The sequence below is a fragment of the Bos mutus genome, chromosome 5 (genome assembly GCF_027580195.1).
Source record: "Bos mutus isolate GX-2022 chromosome 5, NWIPB_WYAK_1.1, whole genome shotgun sequence".
Classification (NCBI taxonomy): domain Eukaryota; kingdom Metazoa; phylum Chordata; class Mammalia; order Artiodactyla; family Bovidae; genus Bos; species Bos mutus.
This window is the reverse complement of record NC_091621.1, coordinates 28,544,531-28,557,441: the sequence shown is the minus strand read 5'-3', so window position 1 is coordinate 28,557,441 and position 12,911 is coordinate 28,544,531.

Here is a 12,911-nt window from a genome sequence, read left to right as displayed (position 1 = left end):
GCTCTCTGAGCATCTGCTGAGGCCAGGCAGCCATGTGGTGTGAGTGACTGAGAACCAGAGGCCCAGTGTGTGACTCCCCTCCCAGGGGCTTTGTGAACTCAGTGAGCCCCCTCCTTCTATCTCTCATATTCCCATCTGTGGAATGGGTTCTTCTCTGCCCCACCACACTGGCCATCATGAGGAATTGAGGGAGTTTATGTGAAAGGCAGGGAGCCCCAGGCAGCACTGTGTGGGTGAGGAGCCTGACTGGGAATTGATGTCTCCATGGATCCGGCACCAACTGCAGAATAAAAGACCTCAGTCATTTGCTCGTCAGGATCCCCTATTCTCCAGGATTCTAATCTCTTTCATCCAGAAAGCTTGCAGTTTCTCTTTGGGCTTCATTTTCTCCCCCCAAATGCTTCTTGATGTCCCATACATCCTCCTTTTCTCCAGTTTTTCTCATTTCTTCAATCCCCACAATAGACCAGCCTCATCACCATGGTGACAAACTCTGCCCCTAACCCATTTTATGTATCAATTCTCTCAATCAAAATGTGGAACTAGAAAATTTCCTGGCTGTCCAGTGGTTAAGACTCTGAGTTTCCACTGCAGGTGCTGTGGGTTTGATCTCTGGTTAGGGAACTAAGATCCCACAAGCCATATAGTGCAGCCAGGAAAAAAAAAAGAATTAGAACATGAAGATGTTCTAATCTAAAAAAAAAAACCAAAAATGTGGAACTAGAGAATGATCAATTGCCTTTGTCCTTTTCACTATAATTCTAGAGGATTTAACACTCTTTTTTGTTTTGCTTTCTTTGATTTTTTTATTCTCTAGTTTGGGGGAGTGGCAGTTTCTCTGTAGTTGCTTCTCATTGCAGTGGTTTCTACTGTTGCAGAGACCCGGCTGTAGAGCACACAGCTCAGTCGTTGTGGCATGCAAGCTTAGTTGTCCCTTTGCATGTGGAGTCTTCCTGAACCAGGGATCAGACCCATCCCTGCATTGGCAGACAGATTCTTAACCACTGGACCACCAGGGAGGTCCGAGGATTTAACATCTCTGGTTTGCAGTTAGAGGACCCTCTTAGGGCATCAATCTTCCTAAACCTGGCCCTGTATCAGTTAAGAGTGAATAATAACTACAACTGTAAAACAAATTTCTAAATGAGAGCAAAATTAAAATCTAATTCCCTTCCCTCTTCACAACCATCATCTACACAATCAACCTCAGTCATTTTCTGATGTGCTGTGCTGTGGTATCAGTAGGAATACCCACAGATTTTCCTCATTTTGTCTTTCAAACAATCTCAGGTAGATCGTCAATCCTTTCACATGCTTTCCATTTTTCTTGGTTCTATGAACCCTAATTTTTAGGACAGTATTTTCATGGCAATGATTGTTGAGTCAAAAGAAGCCATTCAAGAATACCAAGATTGTTCTTATATTGCAAATCTTAGAAAACCCCAGCTGTGGCAAAAAGAAAACTGAAGCAATTACCCTGGAAAACAGGGGCACAAAAAACACATTGGCCTTAATTACTCTATTAGTTCTGTGTGGAGATTTAGTTTTTGTGTTTTGTTTTGTTTCTGAATTAGTTCAGAAAATGGGCCCCAGTTATCCTTTCACCACGAGTAGATTTGGCCAGATGATTACCTAGAACCGTCTTTTCTGTTTGTTTCACTTTGTTTTTGGCTGTGTGGCATGCAGGATCTTAGTTCCCCAACTAGGGATCAAACCTGTGCCCCAGCACGGGAACCATGGAGTCCTAACCGCTGGACCACCAGGAAAGTCTCTGGAACCATTTTTGGAACATCTTGTGGTCCCTGGTGGCTCAATGGTAAAGAATCTGTCTGCAATACAGCAGACACTGGTTCAATCCCCAGATTGGGAATATCCCCTGAAGAAGGAAATGGCAACCCACTCCAATATTTTTTCCTGGGAAATCCTATGGACAGAGGAGCCTGGTGGGTTACAAAAGAGTCAGACACGACTTAGTGACTGACACACAAGTTCAAATATTTACCTAACAGAAGCAGCAAAAGGCATGTTGTATCTTGAATCCTGAAGACAGATAAGAACATTTCTAAAATAGCTTCTGAACAGAAACACTGATGTGTCCCAAGTTCTTTGTCTAGCTAATGGTTATTGACCTGAGGTGATTTTGTGCCCAGGAAATATTTGGCAATGTTTGGAGACATGTTGTGTTGTCACACTGGGGAGTGTTACTGGCATCTAGTGGGTAGAGGCCAGGGATATTGCTAAACATCCTGCAATACACGAGACAAATGGTCACAACAACCATGGAGCCCAAAACACTCAGGTTAGGAAAGTTAATTTAGGCCAATAGAAAGATGGGCTTCCCTGGTGGCTCAGTGATAAAGAACCCGCCTACCAATAGGAGACACAGGTTTGTTCTAGGAACTGGAAAGATCCTCTGGAGAAGGAAATGGCAACCCACTCCAGTATTCTTGCCTGAGAAATCCCATAGACAGAGGAGTCTGGTGGATGACAGTCCATGGGGTCACAAAAGAGTTGTACCCAACTTAGTGACTAAACAACAACAGAAAGATAAAAATGAGACAGCCACCAAGCAGATGCATGAAGAGAGATGTGCTAAAGGAAGAAATAGAACTACAAGAGAACAGATGAGCCCAGCAACAGGCTAAATTACTTTTCTGTGTATAAACTATGAATGAATGACCATTTCTCCCAGGATGCTAAACAATATGATATGTCAAATCCAGAAAAACTGGATGGAAACCCTGAGGTTCACCCTTAAAGAATTCCATGGATGGCTCTTACCAGTAAGAGTTATTTAACACCATCGCTAGTGTGACTATAATTTTCTCAGAATATATATTATATAAAGGGCGACAACAGTATATTATGCCAAATATTATTCAGGAGTTTGTGCCAATAAACTGCTAGACCATGGATTGACACCTGATCCAGCTTTGGTCTCTATATATGTCTTGCTGCTGCTGCTAAGTCACTTCAGTCGTGTCCAACTCTGTGCGACCCCATAGACGGCAGCCCACCAGGCTCCCCCATCCCTGGGATTCTCCAGGCAAGAACACTGGAGTGGGTTGCCATTTCCTTCTCCAATGCAGGAAAGTGAAAAGTGAAAGTGAAGTCGCTCAGTCGTGTCTGACTCTTAGCAACCCCATGGACTGCAGCCTACCAGGCTCCTCCACCATGGGATTTTCCAGGCAAGAGTACTGGAGTGGGCTGCCATTGCCTTCTCCGTATATATGTCTTACTTAGGATCAAACAAATAAACCACACAGATAATCTGGCACTTTATTTTTCAGTAGAGAATAGTTACAGTGGGTAGGATCAGTCTACCTCCTGCCATTGGGCCAAGCAAACTCACAGGTCTCTCTACCTTATACGTTCTCCAGCACTTCCAGGAGAATAACATCAGAGGATTAGTGAAGTTCTGAATAATGGCACCAGCTGGACGTTTATTCAAATCATTCATGAAACATTAGTGACTGCAGACTGTCAGGTATTTAGCTAAAGCTGGGAGGTAGGAGACTGGCCTTTCCATCCTCTCCCACCCATCTGTCACTCTTTTCTGCAGGTCTAGGTAAAAATCAAAATGGTCTCTGAAGTTCAGCCAGCTTACTTCTTTGTATGTCTCTTGGTTTGCTTCCTTTCCCCCAATCTTGATCCCCTTCCCAACCATTTTAATTTATTTATGTAAAGCCCTTTGTTTGCATTTGTTTTTGTTTAGTCACTAAGTCATGCCTGACTCTCTTGCGACCCTATGGACTGTAGCCCACCAGACTCCTCTGTCCATGGGATTTCCCAGGCAGAATACTGGAGTGGATTGCCATTTCCTTCTCCAGGGGATCTTCCCAAAGCCAGGAATAGAACCCGCATCTCCTACATTACCCCTGAGCCACCTGGGAGATTAGTTACCACTGAGCCATCTGGGAAGCCCTTTACATTCTTACAAAAGATACGTTACTGTTTTGTGTGCAAGGTTTCTTAACCTCTGTACGTACTTATACTATAGGCCTCATCCATCTCTTTGTTGATTTTGTTTTTTAACTTTCTCTTTTGTATTGGACTTCAGCTAATTAACAATGCTGTGATGGTTTCAGGTGAATGGCAAAGGGACTCAGCCATACATACACATGTATCCATTCTTCCCCAAATTCCCCTTCCATTCAGGCTACAAAAGAATATTGAGCAGTTTCCTGTGCTATACAGTTGGTCCTTGTTGCTTATCCATTTTAAATACAGCAGTGTGTACATGTTGATCTCAAACTTCCTAACTATCCCTTTACTTACTAAACATTTATTCCACACAATGCTTTAAGATCCTCCCAGGTTCCCTGTATAGGCTTCCCAGGTGGAACAGTGGTAAAGATTCCACCTGCTAAGGCAGGAGACGCAAGAGATGCAGGTTCAACCCCTACATCAGGAAGATCCCCTGGAGCAGGAAATGGCAACCCACTCAGTATTCTTGCCTGGAAAATCCCATGGACATCTGGCTGGCTACAGTACATGGGGTTTCAAAGAGTCGGACGCCACAAACACACACACACACACACATTCCCTGTAACATCTAATTCATTGTTTCTAACTCCCATATGGTCTAAGATGTCTTGGAACCTACTTATCTACTCCCCAGGTTGCCTCCACTCCTCTCCACAGTAAGGACCTCAGATGTGTTCCCTTATGGCCCCGTAGAAGAGTTTCTTTGAGGTGCAAGCCCATGAACAGAGTCTCTGGGTCACAGGGCCAGGATACATTTAACCTGACTACTCTCGCCAAATAGTGCTCCAGAATAGCAGCGCCAGTTGGCATCCCCCCCGCCCCCGAGCTACACAGTGTATCTCCACTACCCCTTCCCTGCCACACGCTTGGCATCACCTACATTTCTAATTTTTCCAGTCTAACAAGTGTAACATGGCACCTGCTTGCTGTTTAACCAGGGTTTACCTGCCAATTAAACATTATTGATTATTACATGACATTTTTCTGATTTATTAATGACATCAAGTATCTCATCATATGCTTGTTAATTCTTTGGAAAACTCCTCTTCTGAAAAATTGCCTTTTCAAATGCTTTACCCTTTCATCTAATGGGGATTCCATATTTTTCTTGTTGGCTCCAGAGAGTCCCTTTTATATTCTAGAATAATAGCAGACCCTTGTTAGTTTGGGACATTAAAATAATCTCTTCCAGTTTCTTGTGTGTCCAGTAAAAGTGCCCATGGTGTTGTTTGTTGAATAGATATCCTTAACTTTGATATGATCAAGTTCATTAATTTTTTTGTTTGTTTTATATTTTTGAAAGTTTTTCCACATCTGTGTCACAATACTCTCCCACCATTTTCTTCTGTCATCTTTATAATATTAGGTAGCGACCTGGTTTTATTTTTCTTCACAGGATGAGCCAATTTTTCCCCCAACACCCTCTACTAAATAACCACATATTACAAACTCCATGTATTTCTTATAAATCAGATACACTAGCATGGAACAAAATAGCATCTGAGAGAACTTAATGATAGGGTGTTATAAATAGAAAAAAAGAAGGGTGAGCCTTAATTCATAGAACTCAGGCTCCTCCCCACTAAATACAAGCTTTCTTCAAAATGCATTCTCCTCCTGTTATCTTTCAACTGGTGATCTTCCCTGTTTTGTGTGTGGAGTGTTTAAACTCTTCCTATTATACCCAGCTCTGCACAAAAACTCACTAAAATCGGCCATCTCTTTGATCAGACTGAGACTAAGCTGCACAGGTATAGCTTGATACATACGGAGCCTTTGGTAAAGAAGCAGCAACGATGGTGTCACAGGGAGAGTCTGGGGTCCTTCAACACTCAAAAGGAGTCAGGACTGAAGCCAGAGGGGTGGAGTCCATGATCAAACTATATTTAGGGCCCAGAATTAGCAGAGGAGGAGGCACTGTGCCAGGAGGCCAGTGTCACTTGCTCACTGCCTGAGATCTGTGCTGAGCCTTCAGGCTTCTGCACAGTCTCTCTCCCACAAGTCTCGACTCTCTGTAACAGGCTGTGCTCAGAGACTGCAGGTGTCAGTGCTCGCTGCCACCCGGCCCTGGCCTTAGGAATCAGCTGCCGTGCTTGAGACAGTTGCAGATGACTTCAGAATAGAACTGATCCCACCTTCTCATCATTCCTCATGAAACAATGGGCAGCATCCTTGATACTAATGATAGGCTTGCTATTCATACACATGGTCAGGGACCCTACAAACTCCAAAGCGGAAAGCACTTTTCAAGGTTAGAAAACACCTTCAAACCAAAGATTAGTCACACTCTTCCCAGTAAAACTGGAACTTGATTACTTTCACCACAAAAGATTGTGAGGATGCAGGCAAGTTCCTGAATGACCCATTCACCTCTTTTCAACCTAAGTTTGCTCCTCCTGATTCCCATTTAGAGGCTATGTGCCCCCTGCTACTCTACCAAGGAAGAATGTTCAGGTTTAGCTGTGAGAAGTGAGTCTCACAGGTACAGTGGAAATGGGGAGAATGCTGACCAGTCCTCGGAGGCAGCCATGCCTTTTCCACTGGGCTGTAACCTCCATTCGCTGTCTTATTCAATCAGTGTACCCCCGTGCTTAGAACAGTGTCTGCAACAATTCAAAAAAAGTTAGATGAATGAATGATTGAAATAAAGAAAAAACTGAATGAATGAATAAACCAAGTTAGTTCTAGAGCTAAAGTTAGGAAACTTGAAAATCTCAATCAAAGGTGACCACGACCTTAGCTGTGTGAAGTCAGTCAAGTTACTGGAACCTCAGAACTTCACCTTGCTCAGCTGTGAAATAAGTGCTTAGAGTAAATGATTTAAGGTCTCTCTCAAAGGCTTGTTTCAATTGCAGTTCTGGAGATTCTATACACGGGGACGAAGGAAGAGACAGTGATGATGAATATTGAGAAAACTGACCCAAATGGCAGAAAGAAAACAAAAAGAGAAGGGGGGCAGTGGCGGGGGTGGGGGGATTAACATCTACTGGGTGCTTGGGGTGTGCCTGGTGTTTCACATACGTCATTTAAATCAACCTTCCCCAGGTACTATCACCTGTTATGTTGGGAGAAGTAGAAAAGTTAAATAACTTGTCAAGGGGTTCACAACAGTTAAAATTTCAATCTAGGGTTTCAACCCAGGTCTCTTAGGCTCGTTGCTGATTCTGCTACTCTATGTACGTGCTGTATGTGCTTAGTTGCTCAGTAGTGTCCCACTCTTTTGCGACCCCATGGGTTGTAGCCCACCAGCCTCCTCCTTGCTCTGGGGATTCTCCAGGCAAGAATGTTGAAGTGTGTTGCCATGCCCTCCTACAGGGAATCTTCCCAACCTGGGAATCGAACCCTGGTCTCCTGCATTGCAGGCAGATTCTTTATCATTTGAGCCACCACCCTATACTGCATACAAAAAAAAAACAAAACAAAACAATGAAATAGGTTAGGATAGAAATGTCTGTATGCAGATGAGCAATCAATTGCCATAACCACTGGAGCAGCTCCACGATAGCTCCAGAATTTGGTGGGGAACCTTGGGAGCCACCTTTTCAGAACACCTATTATGCATCAAATGCTATGGCTGAAATGCTGTTACACATATTATCATGCGTAGTTCTTTTAATGAACTGTGAGGTATCACTATATTCATCTTACAGATAAGGAAATGGAGGGAAGTGAGATAGTGTACTCATGTCATAGAGCTAATAACGGGCAGAGGAGGGACGCAAAATCAGTTTTGCACACAATCTATGAGGAAATGCATTGTGTCTGTGAAGAACAGCCCAACCCCAGAGCCTATGTCTCTGTAAACACCTTCCCTGCAGTTAAACCTGTTCTGCTCATGATCCCTGTCTTCTCTAAAACAAACTTCAACTCTTGGCTGTAACCTAGGATGGTACTTTGCCACTAGTCAAAGCTTGAAACAAGTGTATGGATTCAGCACAAGACCACTCATTCCTTCTCTGCACACATATGAAGTGTGTAGGTGTATCTTTCCAAATGCTGGAATCGCATTGAATGTATTCATCTAAGTGAGCTCGGCAAAGGAAAGAGAAGCCCTGTGCACTTAGAGGACGATCTTGTGGTTTCTGGGAAGGACAGGTTGGGGGAAGTTTCGGTTAGGAGTTTGGGGATGGATATGTGAACACTGCTATATTTAAAATGGAACTCTGCTCAATGTTATGTGGCAGCCTGGATGGGAGGGGAGTTTGAGGGAGAAGAGATACATGTACATGTATGGCTGAGTCCCTTTGCTGTTCACCCTAAACTATCACAACACTGTTAATCAGCTAAACTCCAATACAGAACAAAAAGAGCTTTTTTAAAAAAGGAGAGAGAAGCATTGCGTATGTACATAAAAGAAAGGTCCCCTCCCCCTCACTTCCACCCTCCCTACAGGGAACACAGACCCCCGCGTGACTAGGAGATGCCAGATGCAAAGCCCACTCAATTAGTCCCAATTCCAATGTGCTGAGAGTGATTCTGGTGCTTAAAGACACAGCACTAGAATTTCCCAAACAACTTGGTTCCTAAACACTAGCCAACCATTTCATCTGCTGTTCAAATGAAAGACTTCCAACAATTTTTAACATCCAGACCATATGGACTTCCTGAAAAAGGTAATTAATAATATGCCTGACAGGGAACCTCCCTAAGAGATTTGCAGTAGCAGTTTTCACTCTACCAGTGTTCTCACTCTGTGCTGACTTTAGGGCCTAAACTCGGTATAAGGTCATTGTGACTTGTTCATCACCCAAAGGTTTATACTGGAGCATCCCAGAACCATTTCCATGAAGAGAAAGTGCAACAGTAGAAGCACTTAAAAACAATTTTATTGAATCTGATTTTGTCCCTTTTTTTTACATTAAGTGGAACGTGTGTGTGTGCATGTGCATTCATCCCTCAGTCGTGTCCACTCTTTGTGCCTGCATGGACTGTAGCCTGACAGGTTCCTCTGTCCATAGGATTCACCAGGCAAGAATAATGAAGTGAGTAGCCATTCCCTTCTCCAGAGGCTCTTCCCAACTCAGGGATAGAACCCTGGTCTCCTGCATTACAGGCAGATTCTTCACCATCTGAGCCACCAGGGAAGCCCCTTAATTGAAAAATGTTAACTAATAAGTTCCTTTACTTAGCAGTCTAAGACAAAGTTAGACACACAACTTTAGTCTGCAGTGGGAAAGTGGTGGTTGGTGGTCTGAATCTGATTTTCTCATATCTTGCTTAGCCAGGATTATTCAGTTTTACAGTCCTACTGTGCCCTCTGCTAGACCTGCTTCAATCAGGTGTTGCCTGTTTGGCCCCGGTGGGTATCAGGAGTTCAGATTCTTTTACTTAAGCATCACCAGCTCCAGGGAGACCTCAACCACTATGAGTTCCCAAACTGTGCAAAGAGGGAAAGAATAAGAAGATGTAAAGCTAATGATCTCAGAGCACGTTTCTACTTACTGCTGGAGACTCCAGCAGCCCTATGTTGCCAATTCATTTCTTTTCTGACCTGCATCTCTGGTTGAACTGTACAGTCTCCATTTTCTCCTGGGCTCAACAACAGTGCAGATCATTCGAGACACGGAGACTCGTGACATTAACTTTGACAGGTCCCGCTGGCAGCAGGCCGTGCAGGGCTGTCACATCCCAGATGACACAAGAACAGCATGTCATTTCTGTGTCATTCCCACCAGAGAAACCCGAGCCTCTCCACTTGGGTTCACCTCGCGACAGCTGCTGGTCACAGTCCCTGGCAGGCTGCCTGCCTGCCTATGGAGGGAGGCAGCCCAGAGCCCTCCCGCTATTTCCAGCCATTGGCCTCCAGACCCATCGGTCAGTCTGAGGTCAGTGCTCTTTGTCACCTTGCACTGGAGCACTGAATAACAGGGGCAGCTCCACACAGAGGGAAGATAAGGGAGGTGTAAATTTTAAAAGCCGACTTCACTCTCTTAAGGGAAAGGGCAAGTCAGTAAGTGGGGGAAGAAGAAACAGCTAAGCCATAGTTGGTAAATCCTATTGGAGTGGCGGCAAGTGATGGCTGGGAAGAAGATCAAACCCACTCATTACCTAGGAAATAAAACCCCTAAAAGCTTGGAGGGACAAGAAACTGGTGAAAGACCGGAAGTCAGGAGAAGCACCGAACACAAGAGAGCCGAACACTCCTGTGTGTAGTGCTTTCCCAGAAGGGTACTTTCCTCAGAAAATCCTTCTCAGGGGTACTCAGAGAGCCTGTGAGAAGGGCCCTGGGAGTTTGAGAACAAAGAGTAGGAAGCCCAACATCAGATTAGAAGTTGACTTCTAGGGGCTTCCCTGGTGGCTCAGTGATAAAGAATCCACCTGCCAATGCAGGAGACATGGATTCGATGCCTGGCCTGGGAAGATTCCACATGCCACAGAGCAACGAAGCCCGTGCACTACACCGGCTGAGCCTGTGCTCTAGAGCCAGGGAGCAGCGGTTACCGAGCCCATGTGCCCTGGAGCCCGTGTGCCGCAAAGAAGCCACCACAGGGAGAAGCCCGTGCACCACTCCTAGAGAGTAACTCTCACTCCCCACAGCTAGAGAAAAGCCCGCACAGCAGCAAAGACCAGGCACAGCCCAAATAAAGAAATACAATGTTAAAAACAGAAATGAACTCTCCCACTGTCCCATCACTTCCAGAAGGCCTCTCCCCACAGCCACCAGGACTACCCCATCCATTACCCAAGGCCACCACCCACACACAGCTTTTGCAAACTCCACCCTGTCGTTACCCCATCAGACGTGTAGTACAGTTCTAACACAAACACAGCTCCTGAGATCCAGAGCTGTCCAGAGTTGGTAGTGACATCTAGAACTTTAAAGCTGCTGACACACACAATCCCATGCCGCAGGGCCTCTGGAATAAAAAAGATCTGACATGGATCATGTGGGCATCACAGCCACCGTGCATCCATGGCCTGGTGCTGGCTGAGTACCAGGCTCACACTTCTCTGATGTAGTTTTCAGCAGACAGGGTACACTTCTGTTGGTCAGTGGTAAAATGTTATGTAAGGCAAATCCATAGTCTTTTGTGGTCCACACGATACCAAGGACACAGAAAACAGAGCAAGAACTTGCTTTTACTTTATGTTCTACCCATAAAACCAAATTTCAAACGTGGTCTAATCAACCCGCATTAAGAAGAGAACATTAAGGGCAAAAAGGTTAGCTTTTGGACTCAGTTTACATGGGTTCAAGTCCCACATCCATCACTGCTTGTGAAGTTACTTAACCATTTTGTGACTTGCTTTCCTCACAGATAAAATAGGGATAATAGTAATACTATTATTGTGAGTATTAAATGAGTTAGTACCTACAAAAGTCATAGTACATTACCTGTCACATAGTAAGCACTTAATGAATGTTTGCTCTCATTATTATATCATCATGTTATTAAATAGTATTGTGATTAAAAGCCAAGGCACCCAATTCTATTCAGGCTCAGACACTTAGTAGCTGCACAACCTGGTCAAGTTACCTGATGTGTCTTAGCCTCAATTTCATCAACTGTGAAATGACATTAATGCCAGTACCTTCTTCACTGGGTTATTTTAACAATTAAACGAAATAGTGGATTTAAAGCAATTAATGTAGGGTCTGTGCAAGGTTATGGCCCAGTACTTGTGAACTATTTTTATTATTATTTAATGAAATAGGCTTGACTTCATAACAAAAGTAAGATTTGAGAGTGTTTCAACTTCTTTGGTGGTTCAGTGTTTAAGACTCCATGCTTCCAATGCAGAGGCCACAGGTTCAATCCCTGGTCAGGGAACTAAGATCCTTCACATACCTTGAAGCAAGGCTAAAAAAAAATTTTAAATAAATGAAAGATATGAGAATGTTTAATGTTTCTCCCCTGAAGTATAAAACTGACTCCTTCGCAGAGTCAAAGATCTAGGTACATGATTTCTTAAATTCCCTGCTTTAAGCCCATCTGATAAAACAGCATTTAGCAAACTCCACTTGGAAAGTCCAAGACCAAAGAGAGGCCTCGGCCTGCCTCCAGATGGCAGCATTTGACACGTTGAGCTTGGGAAAGCCCCTGATCATGTCTCCAGTTCATCCCTCTAAAGCCGAGGGTCACAGTGATGTTGAATCCTGCCGGAGGATCCGAGATGCACTTGAAATTGCCTCCAGCGGAGAAGGTTTGGGACATAATCAGGACTGTGGTTTCAGGGCTCCAGTCTCTTCAAACTATCTGTGTGTGTGTTGGGATGCTCAGTCATGCCCTTCGACTCTTTGTGATCCCATGGCCTGTAGCTCACCCCCACCGGGCTACTCTGTTTATGGAATTCTCCAGGCTAGAATCCTGGAGCAGATAGCCATTTCCTTCTCCACTGGATTTTCCTCACCCAGGGATCAAATCCGAGTCTCTAGTATCCCCTGCGTTGGCAGGTGTATTCTTTACCACTAGTGCCACCTGGGAAGCCTTTAAACTACTTGAGTCACCTCAAATCAGCGTGTGTTTTTGGAAGGCCCAATTCATGCAAAAATAAGGGAAACAACAACAACAGCAATACCTATCCCAAGCACAATCCCCTGGCACCACGACCTGAGGACACCCCTCTAAGCTTTAGGCTGCCCTGCCTGGAGGGCATTGCTGGCCCTGTCAGTCCCAGCCCCCGGGATGGATTTGAACACGAGAAACCTTAGAAGGCAGTAATCCAGGGAAGCAAAGTTTGCTAGGGGCAAAGGTCCCTGAGTCTAATGTGATAAGAAGGAAAATAAAAGAAGGAAGCACAGGGCAGGATGAGAGGTAAGGGGGAAAGGCAGAAATGTGAAGGGGTGCTCCACACAGCCTCCCAGGGCCCGCTCAGTACCCCCAGTGCCTGGCTGGCCTGGCTCTCCTTCCATTCTGGGCAGAGGCCCGCTTGTTGTTGGTGTTCAGTCACTGAGTTCTATCCCACTCTGTGAACCCCATGAA